Here is a 14,088-nt window from a genome sequence, read left to right as displayed (position 1 = left end):
CACTTTGTCACTTGTGACAAAAAGGGGGAGTAGTTTTGGATATGAGAGTAATCATTCTCATAGGGGGAGGGTTAGTATAGGAGATTTTTGTTAAGGGGAGTGTGTATATTGAGGGATGTAGTGAGGTTTTTAAGTATCTTTTTCTTTTCTCTCCTTTTTAGATTAATTATATCTTGTACATGGGTCTTGTGACTATTTAGACATACATTGTACTTATATTCTTTATATATTGATGTATGTTTTTCACCTACCCTTACATGTGTTGTTTCTTTTCTCTCTTTATGCACATGTCTTTTATTAATTATATGCAATCTATTATTTCTATTTCATACTAAGATGCCTTGATGAGTTTTGTTTAAAGAATTTCAAAAATACAGGTTGTCAAAGTCTACTTGCCATAAACTCTCTTCTTGTAAAATTTTTCAAGAGTCTGTGTTAGGATAGATTTTATTGTATTCAACAAGTGAATATGAGTTGAGTAATTTATGACTTTTCTCATATCTCATTTGTTTGTTGTGGTTTTGTCACGGATTGCCAAAGGAGGAGATTGTTAGGACATATGTGTTTCACATGTTAGGAACATATGTTACTATTTTGTGTAATTGGCTAATCCTTTGACAAAATGCATTTTACTTGTAATTGGGTAGATCTAGGATGTGTTTAATACTTCAAGAAACTTTATTTCAAGTTTAAGTGTTAAAGTCATGTAAGTCTATCCAAGAATCAAGTCAGAAATTGTTGTTCATTAAAGCTCGAAAACTAGCAATCTAGCATCTATTGAGATTTAAAGAAAGCTGTTTCAGCCCGAGGCTCGACAGCTGCTCGACAAATAGGGTATCTGTCGAGGTTTATGAAACTCAATTTTTCAGGACTGTTTTTCATCCAATCCGTGATTATGTGTTTGGGCTTTCTTTTCTCACAACCATAAACATATATAAAGATTATTTTAAGGACCGTCATAGGTGACACAAGTTGCTCAAGAGAAAATTTCACAAGTGTGAAGAAGAGTGTGACTGCAAACCTAGTTTGCCCTAGTTCATCAAGAAGCTACTATGTTTGTACATTGTAGGGTTTTGTGACCAATCAACTTCATGATCTTCATCGTTTGGATGAACTGAAGAACTTTGCAGCCAACATCCTTCTTAAGTTAGTGATCAAGTCGTGTACTGGGATCCACGCAATTGGTTAGTCACGTACTGGGAGCCGTGCATTGAAAATGAGAGATTGTCACTACAAAACAAGTCCAATTGGGTATTGGGGTAAGGGTTCAACCGTAGGTTGGTATAAGGTATTGTGATTCCTTTACTTGTAACAGCTTGTTATGATAATAGTATATTCTCGGGAGTGGTGACCTTAAAATCACTTAGTGGGGTTTTTGCCATGTAGGTTTTCCCCATTCGTAAACAAATTACCGAGTCAATTTATTTTTCTTTGCATACTTAGTTTAATTGGTGATTTGTTTGTGCTACCACACTCAATGCATGTAATTGAACCTAATTAATTCACTTGACTAATTAATTGGTTAATTCATCATAAGGGGTCAACACGTTTTTGGCCTATCATTTGATATTAGTCGTAAACACATGTGGTTATGTTGTATCAATAGGAACTTACATTCTATAAGATGTGTTATAAAAGTGGTTGGCTAGAGTTCAAGAATCTTGTATATCAAATGGTTAGTTTTTCTTGGTTTTTTCTAGTTATTAAGAGCATGGTTTTAAAAACCGAAATAAACAAAAAGCCGAAAAAAAGTCTGGTTATCGTTTTTTGGTCTAATCGAGGTTGAACAAATGGTCAAACTAATGATGTCATAATTCATATAATTTAAAATATATAAATAAATTTTATGCGAATTTTATTTTTCATAAATTATATTAAGAAAATATAAAAAATTGAAAATTTTCTTTATTCTTCTTTTTTGTTTTCAAATTAATAATTCTTGAGAAAGTATAATTTGCTATTTAAGTTTCAAAAATATATACTCTTTATAAACAATCATTTAGTAGTTTAACGTTAAATTTTAACTATTTATTATATATATATATATATATATATATATAATTTAGTAGTTTAACGTTAAATTTTAACTATTTATTATATATATATATATATATATATATATAAATACTAAAGCCAAAATCCAAAATGTCACTAGATAGTAGACAAGTCATTCATTCCCAATTCCAGCTTCCTAGTCACACGTTTACTTTAGTTTTCTTTTCTTTCTATGTTTTTTGTTTTATTCTTTTTTTTCCTCCCTTAAATCTATAACAAGACGTTACCACGAACCCCTCAAATCAGATTCAAAGTTTCAAACTCCTTTTAATCAGTTTTCTTTCCCCATATTTTTTCGGTAATGCAGTCAACCTCTCTCTCTCTCTCTCTCTCTCTCTCTTTTGATAAGTTCTTGATTATCTTCGTCAACATTTTATTCTAGTCAAAGCTCAAAGCACAAATTTCTCATACATATCATCCAATAGAAGTTTCTCTTTTATTTTATTTTCTTCCATAGATCTGAGATTTTCCCCAATCTAATTTTGGTGCAAGTGTAAGAAGTTTGTACCATTTTATTTTTGTTTTTCTTCTTATTTTTCTTCATATACAAGAACCAATTTAACCGTAATGGTTTTTGGTTTTCTTTTTTCATAAAGCCCCACACTTGTACTATAACTATTGAATTATTTTTTTAAAAAAAAGTGGTAATGTAAAGTAGTTTTTGCTAGGCTAAAATAATAATAATAATAATTGATAGGCCAAGAATGTATTGACTCCTTGTGATAAATTAACCAATTAATTAGCCAAGTTAATTAATTAATTCAATTAACATGCAATATGCGTGGTAGCACAAATAAATCACCAACTAAGTTAATATGCAGTGGCAAATAAAGTTGACATGGTGATTTGTTTACAAATGGAGAAAACCTCCAAGGCAAAAACCCCACCGGGTGAATTTAAGGTCACCACTCCTGAGAATTCATTATTATCACAACAAACGGTTACAAGGAAAGGAATCACAGTATCTTATACCAACCTACAGTTGAACCCTTACCCCTATACACAATTGGACTTGTTTTGTTGTAACAATCTCTCATTTTCAATGCACGGCTCCCAGTAAGTGACTAACCAATTGATGCATGGATTCAAGTACGTGACTAACCACCCACTTGAGAAGGATATTGGCTGCAAAGTTCTTCAGTTCATCAACACGATGAAAATAAGCTCCTTGGTTACAAAACCCTATGGGTACAAACGTAGTAGCTTCTTCAAGAGAAAGATGAACTAGGACAAATTATCTCCGGTCATAATATGCTTGAACAAAACCTTTGCATCAAGTTGAATCATCTGTGACGGCTCTTAAAATAATCCTTATATATGTTTAGGGTTGTGAGAAAAGAAAGCCTAAACAAGTATACACGGATATGTGTGAAATCAGATTTGAAAAACTGATTTTCGTAAATCTTGATAGATAGGTTATCTTGTTGAGCAGCTGTCGAGCATCAGGCTAGCATTGTCTTTTAAACCTTGATAGATACCATTTGTCAAGCTGGCTGTCGAGCTTTAAAATACAGCACTTCTTCACTTGTTTCTTGAACAGATTTGCATGGCCTTAACTCTTGACTTGAACAATATGTTTCTTGAAGACTTAAACCATCCTAGATCTACCAATTACAAGTAAAATGCGTTTTGTCAAAGGATTAGCCAATTCTAAATGACATATGTTCTTAACATGATTCACATATGTCCTAACAACAACAACAACAATAACAATAATAATAATAATTAAAAATCTAGATATAAACGTTTTAAGAGCATCCCAATAAGGTTCCTCAATTCACTAAAAAGACAATTTAGCAATCAATAGATAGCATTTACATAACTGCATACAAATTAATTGAAAGATAAATGGTTGAGCATTCTGTAATGAGTAAATATTTTTAGATATCCAATAGCAAAGTATATGCTAAGATAATCTGGTTACAGTAGAGTTAAAAATAAATTTAAAATTGTAGACATGTGTGAGAAATATTCACAAGTGTGAAAATAGTGAAGCTCAAGTATCCAATTAGCATAAATTATGAATGCTTAGACCTATTTTTTAACAATTTATGTTCAAAATAAATGGCTTTTTAAAATAAATTATGATATTTCTTAGAGTGTGTATTGCTTAACAACGATATGATATTCATAAAAAAGACCATGTATAAATAAGTAAGCAATCAAACTTTAATGTGTATCTCAAATTGAAATAGAGTGCCAATAACAATTGATAATAGATTATAAAATTAATTTTCAAGATTGTAAATTTCTTATTTGTTTTTATTCTTTATCTAATGAGTTATCCAATAAGTCATTTGTAATTTTGTTTTATATTTTGGAATGTTGATATTGTATAAAAATAAATCTTGTGTATTTGTTTTACTTACCTTTGTGCTATTTTGTTTTAGATAGCAATGTTAGGATTTGTATAATTTTAAAATTATTGAATAAGTATTAACAAGTTTAACTGAGTTCATTTTTTATATAAGTGGTGAATTCAAGATAATGCATTTTACATCAAGTAATTTGTTGCATAACTTTCCAAATGGCAAATATATGTTGTTTTCTTTATAAAAATAAAAAAATTTATGTGAAAAATACGGGTCAACCTGACTTGGCCTGACCCGACTCGCAAACCGATTGACTTGAACCCATTTTTAACCCGCTTAAAATGACCCGTTTTTGACCCATGACCCGTTTGACTCGCAACTCGATTGACCTGATTTAAACTCGACCAGACTCGACCTGCCTGTTTTGCCATGTCTAAAGTGACTACGGTCACTACCTTGTAAGAGGGTTTTAGGGAAAATTGTGAATTTATTTGTAGGGATAATTACACTTTACCCACCTGTGGTTTGCCTCTAATTCGATGTGCCTATCCGTAGTTTCAATTTTGACACTTTACCCACCTGTGATTTCCTTCGTTAATAATCCGTAACCCACCTCCAGTGCAGCCGTTACTCTAACACGTAAACTCATAAAAAAAAAGAACCTAAAACAGATCAAACACTGAAGAACGAAGAACACAGTACTCAAATATTTTCTTTTCCAACATTTCTCATACACACAAATTCAACTAAATACAAAAAATTTCATCCCAAACATCTCCAAATCTAGTAAATCAAAACCCGACCAAATCAATAATAAAACATCTAAATCAACTAAATACAAAAGCAATCACTAATGTTTCTGTTTCTTTCTTTGTTTTTACTGGTTTGGGCTGTTTTCCTCTCCATTCGCGTGCCCTTCTTTTTCGCTTCCTGTCAGATCTCTCTATCTGTGTTGTCTTAACTTTTTATGACTCTCTCTAGTCTAGTCTAATCTCTCCTTTCTTTGCCCATTTCTCTCTCTCTCTCTCTCTCTTGGTCCTCTATTACCGTGTGCTCTGCTCTCTTACTCTCTCTCTCATTCTCAGAGTGTAGGCAGGGATATTTCTCTCTCTAGGATTGTGATTTTTTTTTTTTAGCGTTTTCCTTCCCATTTTAGTTTTTAAAGTTCCATCTCTGTTTCATTTTCCAAGAGATGTGTCGAAGACGAAGCTACCTTCTCAGTTACTAAGAGAAATGTAAGCCTCTCTCCTTCTCACATCTTTTTATCTTGTTTAACTCTGGTTTTCTCTGGTTTGTTTGGTTGATGGGAAAAAAAGTTGGAAGATTGTTAAATTTTCTATCTTTATCGGTTCGCAGAAATGGCGTGCATTTTGGGTTTTTCTGACATCAAGAAAATTCCATGGTATCTTTGTATTTTTTAGGGAATGCTATCCACTATCCACTATCATCATAATATATTATTTTTTAGATTTGGACCGATCAGACCACCCAATCACTACCAATCTAGGTTTTTAACCATGGATTTAAAGAGAGAGATAAAGATGATGAGTTAGAGAGAGAGAGAGAGAGAGAGAGAGAAAGGAGAGAGGACCAGACATCAAGAGCTTGAACTGAGAGAGCCTTAAAGATCTGGGTTTTCGGCTGGTGGTGGCAGTACCGGTGGTGTAATCAATGTTCAACCTGTGATTTGGGTTTTTGGTCATCGGATGCGGTGGCAATGGCTTGAACCAAGAGATAAAGCTTGATTGAGAGAGAAAGACATCCAACGGTTTGAGAGAGAGAAAGAGAGAAATCCAGGGGTCCAGTGGGTTTGAGAGAGAGAAAACTTGTTTGAAAAAATTAAATAGATCTACCTGCAACAGCTGAACAGATGAACAGATGTTTGGGATGAAATTTTTTGTATTTAGTTGAATTTGTGTGTATGAGAAATGTTGGAAAAGAAAATATTTAAGTATTGTGTTCTTTGTTCTTTAGTGTTTGATTTGTTTTAGGTTCTTTTTTGATGAGTTTATGTGTTAACGGCTACATTGGAGGTGGGTTACAGATTATTAACGGAGGAAATCACAGGTGGGTAAAGTGTCAAAATTGAAACCATGGGTAGGCACATCGAATTAGAGGCAAATCACAGGTGGGTAAAGTGTAATTATCCCTTATTTGTATTATCAGAAAAACTCCAAACTTTCTTTGTTCTTGCTTTGTCTACTCTTTTAAGGACAAAAGAGTGGGTTGAAATTTAAGAATATCCCAAATCCTATGGTGGGAACATCTTAGATGACCAACAACGCGAGTTTTCAACGTATGGGGACAGAAGTGAATGTTTCGACCAAGACCAGCACCCTTTCTATGGGCCGAAAAGTCTTCTGCTATTACGGGTAAGTTTGGTTCAGCTTTTTGAAACTGGGCTTTTTGAAAAAGTGGGGGTTTCAAAAAGTGCAGTATGAAACTGGACTTTTTGAAAAAGCTAAGTGTTTGGTAAAAATTGTTAAAAAGTGCTTTTTAAAAAAGCTGAGTATTTGGCTAGCACTTATAAAAGTGGCTGTTTGAGTTGTAAATTACAAAAAAGGACAATGTATATATAAGAGATTTTATTTCATACTTAAACCAACTACTTAATAATACTTACTTAAAAAAAAAACTTAATAATAATAATAATAATAATAATAATAATAATAATAACAATAATAATTTATTGTTAACTAAAATTTGTTGTATAAATATTTTAAAGATAGCATTTCTCTAATATAAAAATATATATATATATATATATTTCATAAGCTTACTTAAAAAAAAAAAAAAATTGTTCAAGCCCATGCCACACACTTCTTCACATTTTGTCTTCTTTCAAGTTTCAACACCTTTCTCTCTCTAACTCTATTTCACATTCTCTAAACTGTTACTTCATCAAGGGGGAAAGAGTGAGAAATGAGAAAGATCAAAATCAAAAATAGAGAGATCTCAGCAAACCCAAAGAAAATGCTGCTAGGTTAAAGGCCAGGGGACAAGGAATCCCGCTTCTGCGGCGTAGAGACGAAGTATGACATGCCTTTGCTCTTGTCTCACAATCTCTCTTCCACTGGCTTCGACTTCGTCGTCGTTACTCTGGTTCGTATAATCGCCCATAGAGACGGAGTTCAAACTATTACTACAAGGGATTGGTTTTTTTTTTTTTTTTCCTTAGCTGATTTGGGAATTTGTTATAGATTTTTTTGTGTTTGGATTTGGAAATTTGTTATTGAATTGAACCTAGGCTAGATGTTATTTTTTTGTGGTCTTTGTAGCAATTAATTTATCAAAGGGTTCTGGGGCTGCAAATGACGATATTAGGCCTGTTCAGGATCTAACCGGCACCTATGCAACTGGCCGGTACCGAACCGAACCAACCGCTACAAAGCTCCACCGTAGGTGTCTGGTGCGGTGGTCGGAGGAGATTCAAGCATACCGACGACGGCTGGTGCGGCGATCGGCAGCTATTTTACACTTCGACGAGAAACCGCACTGCACCGAGAATATATATATATATATATATATATATGTGCTATAATTTAACATATGTGTGATCTATTGTGCTTCAGTAGAAAGAATGAAAGAGGCTGTTCAAAAAAAGAAAAAGAATGCCAAAGAATTGGTTTGAGAAAGACGAGGAAGAAGGGAGTACGATGCTAGAGAAAGTAAGAGCTGGAGATGTTGGTATCAGCTAGAGAAAGTTAGGGCCTTTTTTTATATAATTTTAATTTGATACCAAAATGACGTTTTGATCCTAACATTAATTTTAATATCAGTTTCAAAACTACATCGTTTTGGTATCAACTTAAAAAATCAAAACTACAACGTTGCAATTTAAACCCTAAAATTATTACATACCCAGCTCTCACTTTCTCATCAGTCGCCCAATCTCTCCCTCTCCCATAAACGTCTCCTCCTCGCCTTTCTCTTTCTCTATCCTCACTCTCTGGCTCCGCTGTTGCTGCTTGCTGCCACCGTATTATGCCCTTTGAAGCTACAATTCTTGGAGTTCCACTTTTTCCTCTCTCCTTTTCGCTATTCTCATGAAGTTTATAGAAGATTTTGAATTTTATGCTCCTCCTTACAATGCTTTCATTGAGGTTTGTTTATGTATTTTATTTTCAATAGTTTTGATTCATCTTTTATGGATTCAATTTAGTTTTTTCTTTTTTTTTCTTTTTTTTTTAAATGGGTTTTTTGTTGATTTGAAATTGAATATTTTTGAGAGAAAGATTGTGAATTTGTTTGTATTTGTGTGTTTTCCTTTGTTTCCTTTTCTTTTTATGGAATATTTGAATGATTATGATGGGGTTTGGGTTGTTATCTGTGTTGTGTTTGATTCCAAAGAAAATAGAGGAATTAACCGAATTAAACGCTCCAAACCGGTATGGTGCACCACACCTTGTGTAGACCGATGCCAACCCTTCATAGACGAGATGCGGTCAAGCATGAGAGAAAACCGCACCCTATAGGTGTGGTGCAAAAAACCCTTCATTAACTGGCCGCACCACACCATGTACAGGCCTAGACGATATGCCTTGATTTATCAAAGGGTAAAATTGGGTTTTCAATAAAATGTGAAGGGCAATTTGGTAATTGAACACAGAGTCCAACAGTAATATTTATGAACGCGCATGGGCTTTTGGAAAAGGCTTTGAAGTGCTGCTTTCTGAGAATGCACATTCCCCTTCACATTTCAAAAGCTGCGTTTCGAAAAAGATGCATTTTGAAACTTCACCAAACGCTTATATTATTTTTTTGGTTTCAAAAAGTGCTTTTTGCCAAAGGAAAGTGCAAACAAACGGGCACTACATTAGAGAGACTCGAGTGTGAAAGTTACCTGAGTCTTTTATTTATTTATTTATTTATATTTTTCAATTTTATAATATGAAAAATAAGAATTTAAATATTAGACTTCTTCATGGTAAATAACAAAATGTTTCAATTGAGTTACAAGACTTTTAACAAAAGCTACGTGAGTAATAGTAGCATTTAATTGCTTATAAAACTTATCTTATGAGACAGTTTTTGATGGTATCATAAGTTACATACGTGATGGGTTGCACCTAATCACACGAGCACATTTTACAATAAAAATTTTTCTATAATTTTTTTTCGCAATATTTAAATGTTTTAAAACTAATATTTTAATTTTTTTTCTTTTTTCTCTTTTTAAAATTTTGAGATTTTAGTTAAATAAAAATGCTTTTTTGTTCTACATGCTTGAAATTAAATTAATAAATGGATAGTCTTATATTCATAAATGGATGAAGTTATATTAATACATGGATTTACATTAAGAAATGTCTTAAGAATATTGGTTGAGAAATATTTTAAAACTTTTTTATAGAAAAAGAAAAAAAAAATTTTGACTGCTTTTCTATTTCTTATGAAAGTAGTATTAAAACTTTGGGATAATTACACTTTACCCACCTGTGGTTTGCCTCTAATTCGATGTGCCTACCTGTGGTTTCAATTTTGACACTTTGCCCACTTGTGATTCTCACCGTTACTGTGCCATAACCCATCTCTCTACTTTCCGTTACTCTAACACAGAAAATGTAAAAAACAAAACCCCAAACGGATCAAAACACTCTCACTCAAATCTTGAACATGAAGAACATGAAGAACACACCCAAAAATATGACAATCACATTCTTACACACTCCCCATAATCACAGGAAAATGAATCTCTCAACAGCGCCCTATATAAAACCAACGAAACCACAGATCCACACACCCAGTCCAAACCCATCACCATTAGTCACCGAGTGAGTGAGTGAGTGAGTGAGTGAGAGAAAATGAAGAAGACAGGGAAGAGCTACAAGCCCAATGGAAAATTAGAGGAGAGAAAAGATCGGAAATCAAGAACGGGCATGAATGGATCGCCGAAGAATAGGGGTCACGGAGGCAAGTTCACTTGGGTTGGTGATGACTACACTCAGCCTAAGATTGGGTTCGAATATGGAGGAGTTTTTGATGTCAAGGACCCCAACTTTGAAGACCCAGATGAGACCTTCACTATCTGATGATTATGATAATCATGTGTTTGTTTGTCTTTTATTTTTACTAGATCATGAGACTTATGAGATGTAAATATTTTGTTTGAATAAAAATATTTCCAGGCATTTTGGTAAAATAAAATTGAAACTGTGGTAATACTCCTATGGCCCCTTTGTATCAAAATTGAAAAAATCTGTAATTTTTCAGATTTTTGGGTATGTTCTTCATGTTCAAGATTTGAGTGAGAGTGTTTTGATCTGTTTGGGGTTTTGTTTTTTACATTTTCTGTGTTAGAGTAACGGAAAGTAGATAGGTTGGTTACGTCACAGTAACAGTGGGAATCACAGGTGGGCAAGTGTCAAAATTGAAACCACGGGTAGACACATCGAATTAGAGGCAAACCACAGGTGGGTAAAGTGTAATTATCCCTAAAACTTTCCTAAAATAATTTGTTAATGAATACTCTAAGAGCATTTGGATGCATTACATTTTAACCCCTATAAAAATGAACATGCATGTATTCAAAAATTATTAATAATGTTGTGGATGACCACTTAATGAATAAAGTTTATATATTATCTCATCTCTAAAATTTTTTATTTTATTTTTCTATTTCTTTTATTTTATAATTTTTTTAGTAAGATATTCATTTGTTAGGAAACATTTTTATTTCCCCACACCCCCCCTAAATTAGAAACAACTTTTATTTGAGAAATAAGTTTTCTTGCATCTTTAATTAACCCCTAAACTATCATAACGAAGCTGAGTAAGAAAAGGATCAGTAGGAGCAAGGAGATTGAAGACACTGAAGGAAGGCATGCCCATTGTCGTATGATCAGTTTCTTGCTCACACCTACCAGATTTAGGAATTAGGATCGCGGAAAAAGATAAACATTTTTATAATTTATTTTTTTGTTATTTTCTTACAAAATTTTGGTCAATAATGAGATAATGGTAATCTTCAATGAAAAGTCAAGCCACTTGCCCAATTTTCAAACTGATACAGTATCGAAAAATTAAAGTTAGTCAACAGAGACGATTGCGGATGAGGTATTATTTGTATGCAGAATCGTATTTTGGTATTTCAATCAAGGACTCTAAAATTCAAACAAGTTACAGGTCTGATATTAGTCGTAAACACATGTGGTTATGTTGTATCAATAGGAACTTACATTCGATAAGATGTATTGTAAAAATGGTTGCCTAGAGTTCACGAATCTTGTAGTTCAAATGGTTGGTATTTTTTGTTCTTTTCTAATTATCGAGAGCATTGTTTTATAAACTGGAATAGACAAAGAACTGAAAAAGAGTTTGTTTATCAGTTTTTGGTCTGACCGAGGTCAAACAGATGGACAAACCAATAATTTCATAATTATAATTTAAAATATTTAAATAAATTTTATGTGAATTTTTATTTTTCATAAATTATATTAGGAAAATATAAAAAATTGAAAAATTTTCTTTATTCTTCATTTATTTTTTCAAATTAATAATTGTTGACAAAATATAATTTGCTATTTAAGTTTCACATATATATATTTTTTATAAACAATCATTTAATAGTTTAACGTTAACTTTTAACTATTTATTATATAAAAGAATAAAAAATAAACAAAAGCCAAAGTCCAAAATATCACTTGACAAGTCATTCATTCCCATTCCCACTTTCCTAGTCACACGTTTACTCTAGTTTTCTGTTCTTCTTTTTTTTCCTTAAATCTATAACAACACGTTACCACCTACCCCTCAAATTAGATTCAAAGTTTCAAACTCCTACTCCTCAGTCCTCAGTTTTTTTTCCCCATTTTTTTTCAATAATGCAGTCATCCTCTCAAAGTCAGTCTCTCTTTCTCTCTCTCTCTCTCAAGATAAGTTCTTGATCGTCTTCGTCAACATTTTATTCCAGTCAAACCTCAAACCATAGATTTCACATGCATATCATCCAATAGAAGTATCTCTTTTATTTTATTTTCATCCATAGATCTGAGATTTTCCCCAATCTAATTTCAATGCAAGTGTAAGAAGTTTGTACCATTTTATTTAAGTTTTTGTAAGGTTGAATTTAATCAACCATCTAATTGGCTTTATTCCGTGACCAATTTGCTTGTAATTTAGCACTTAGTAACCCTGTATTTAGGTGGGAAAATTGTAAGGGTAGTGTGTGAGAAGATGTGAAGAAAAGCTCAAGAGTATGCAAGAAAACAGAGGTTCGCGGCTAGGGCTCGCGGGTGGATCGTGACTGGCAAGCCGCCAAAAGCTGGCACGTGAGAGGCACACTGGGAAGCTGAAGGGTCGCGCCAGCTGTCACGCTACAGGACAAAAGGTCCAGGCTGGCCAGGCCGTTACGTCGCGACTGGAACTCGCGACTTGGACAAGCCACGAGACCAAGTCGCCAATTTGCCCTGTTTGGCAAAAACTAACATTTTGCATTTCCTTCTCACCCTACTATATATACACCCTTATACCCATCATATTGAGAGAGCTTCCAGAGAGAATTTTGTGAGAGAAAACCCTAGAGAAAAACAAGATCGCCTCATCCCCAATCTTCATCTAAGAAACTCTACAAATTCCTCTACTCTCTTCCTCTCCATTGTCATACCCTTGAGAGGTTTTTTACCAAATCCTCATCTCACCACACCCACGTCTGTGAGAAGGTTCATTTGGTGCTTGGGGAAGCAGTTTGGAAAGAAACCAATACACATTGGTTGATGCTATGGTCAAGTAGCGGAATCCGGGAAGCTAAAGAAGAAATAGGTTCTGCGTAACCTCGTTGGAGCAAGAAGCTTGGAGGGCTTAAGTACTTGGGTAGATTAGGCTTGGAGGGTCTTCTGCTGTTCATGTATCCCAACTATATTCTTTAGTGGATTTTATCACCGCTTGGAGGGCGGCGGAGAGGTTTTATGCCGAGTACTTCGGTTTCCTCTTCGATAACACATCGTGTGTTGTCCGTGTGTTTGCATCTTTCTTTCCTTTATCTTTGCCTTGTATTTACTGCTGTGGATGTGTTTATATTTGGCTTAGATTGTTTATCAATTCTGATATAAGCTTGTTATCATATTCCGCACATTAATTGTTTGATATAAAACTTGAATTGGTAATTTTGTATTTTGGGGTATAAACGTTCAAGGGTGTTTCATACCCATTTTGAACTTTCATTTGGTATCAGAGTGGGTACACTTGTTGTGGTTTTAATACGTGAGTGTGATCCTTGACCCCTTGTTGAGATGGATAGGTCTCAATCTCTTAATGTTCCACCATTTTTTGATAGTAATAATTATGCATTTTGGAAAGTCCGAATGAGGGCATTTTTATGCTCTATAGAAGATACCGTTTGGGATGCGGTTGAGATAGGTTGGACTAAACCGGAGGCTCCTAAGGCAAATTGGGATAAGGCAGTTCTTGCAGCAGCCAATGCTAATAGTAAAGCTTTAAATGCTATTTTCTGTGCTATGTCTCCTGATGAATTCCACGGGATATCTCACATGACTGTGGCCAAGGAAGCTTGGGAAATTTTGGAGACAACTTATGAGGGGACTAAGAAGGTGAAGGACACAAAGCTCCAAATGCTTACCACCAAATTTGAAGAGCTCAAGATGGGTGAAGATGAATCGTTTGATTCATTCTATGGGAAGCTCAACGAAATTGTCATTGCTAAACTCAATCTTGGTGAGAAGATTGAAGATACCAAGGTGGTGAGAAAAATTTTGAGGTCCTT

Source organism: Quercus suber, unplaced genomic scaffold (assembly GCF_002906115.3).
Source record: "Quercus suber isolate HL8 unplaced genomic scaffold, Cork oak 2.0 scaffold_229, whole genome shotgun sequence".
Taxonomy (NCBI): domain Eukaryota; kingdom Viridiplantae; phylum Streptophyta; class Magnoliopsida; order Fagales; family Fagaceae; genus Quercus; species Quercus suber.
The sequence above is the reverse complement of the archived record's forward strand: the minus strand, read 5'-3'. Positions refer to the sequence as shown.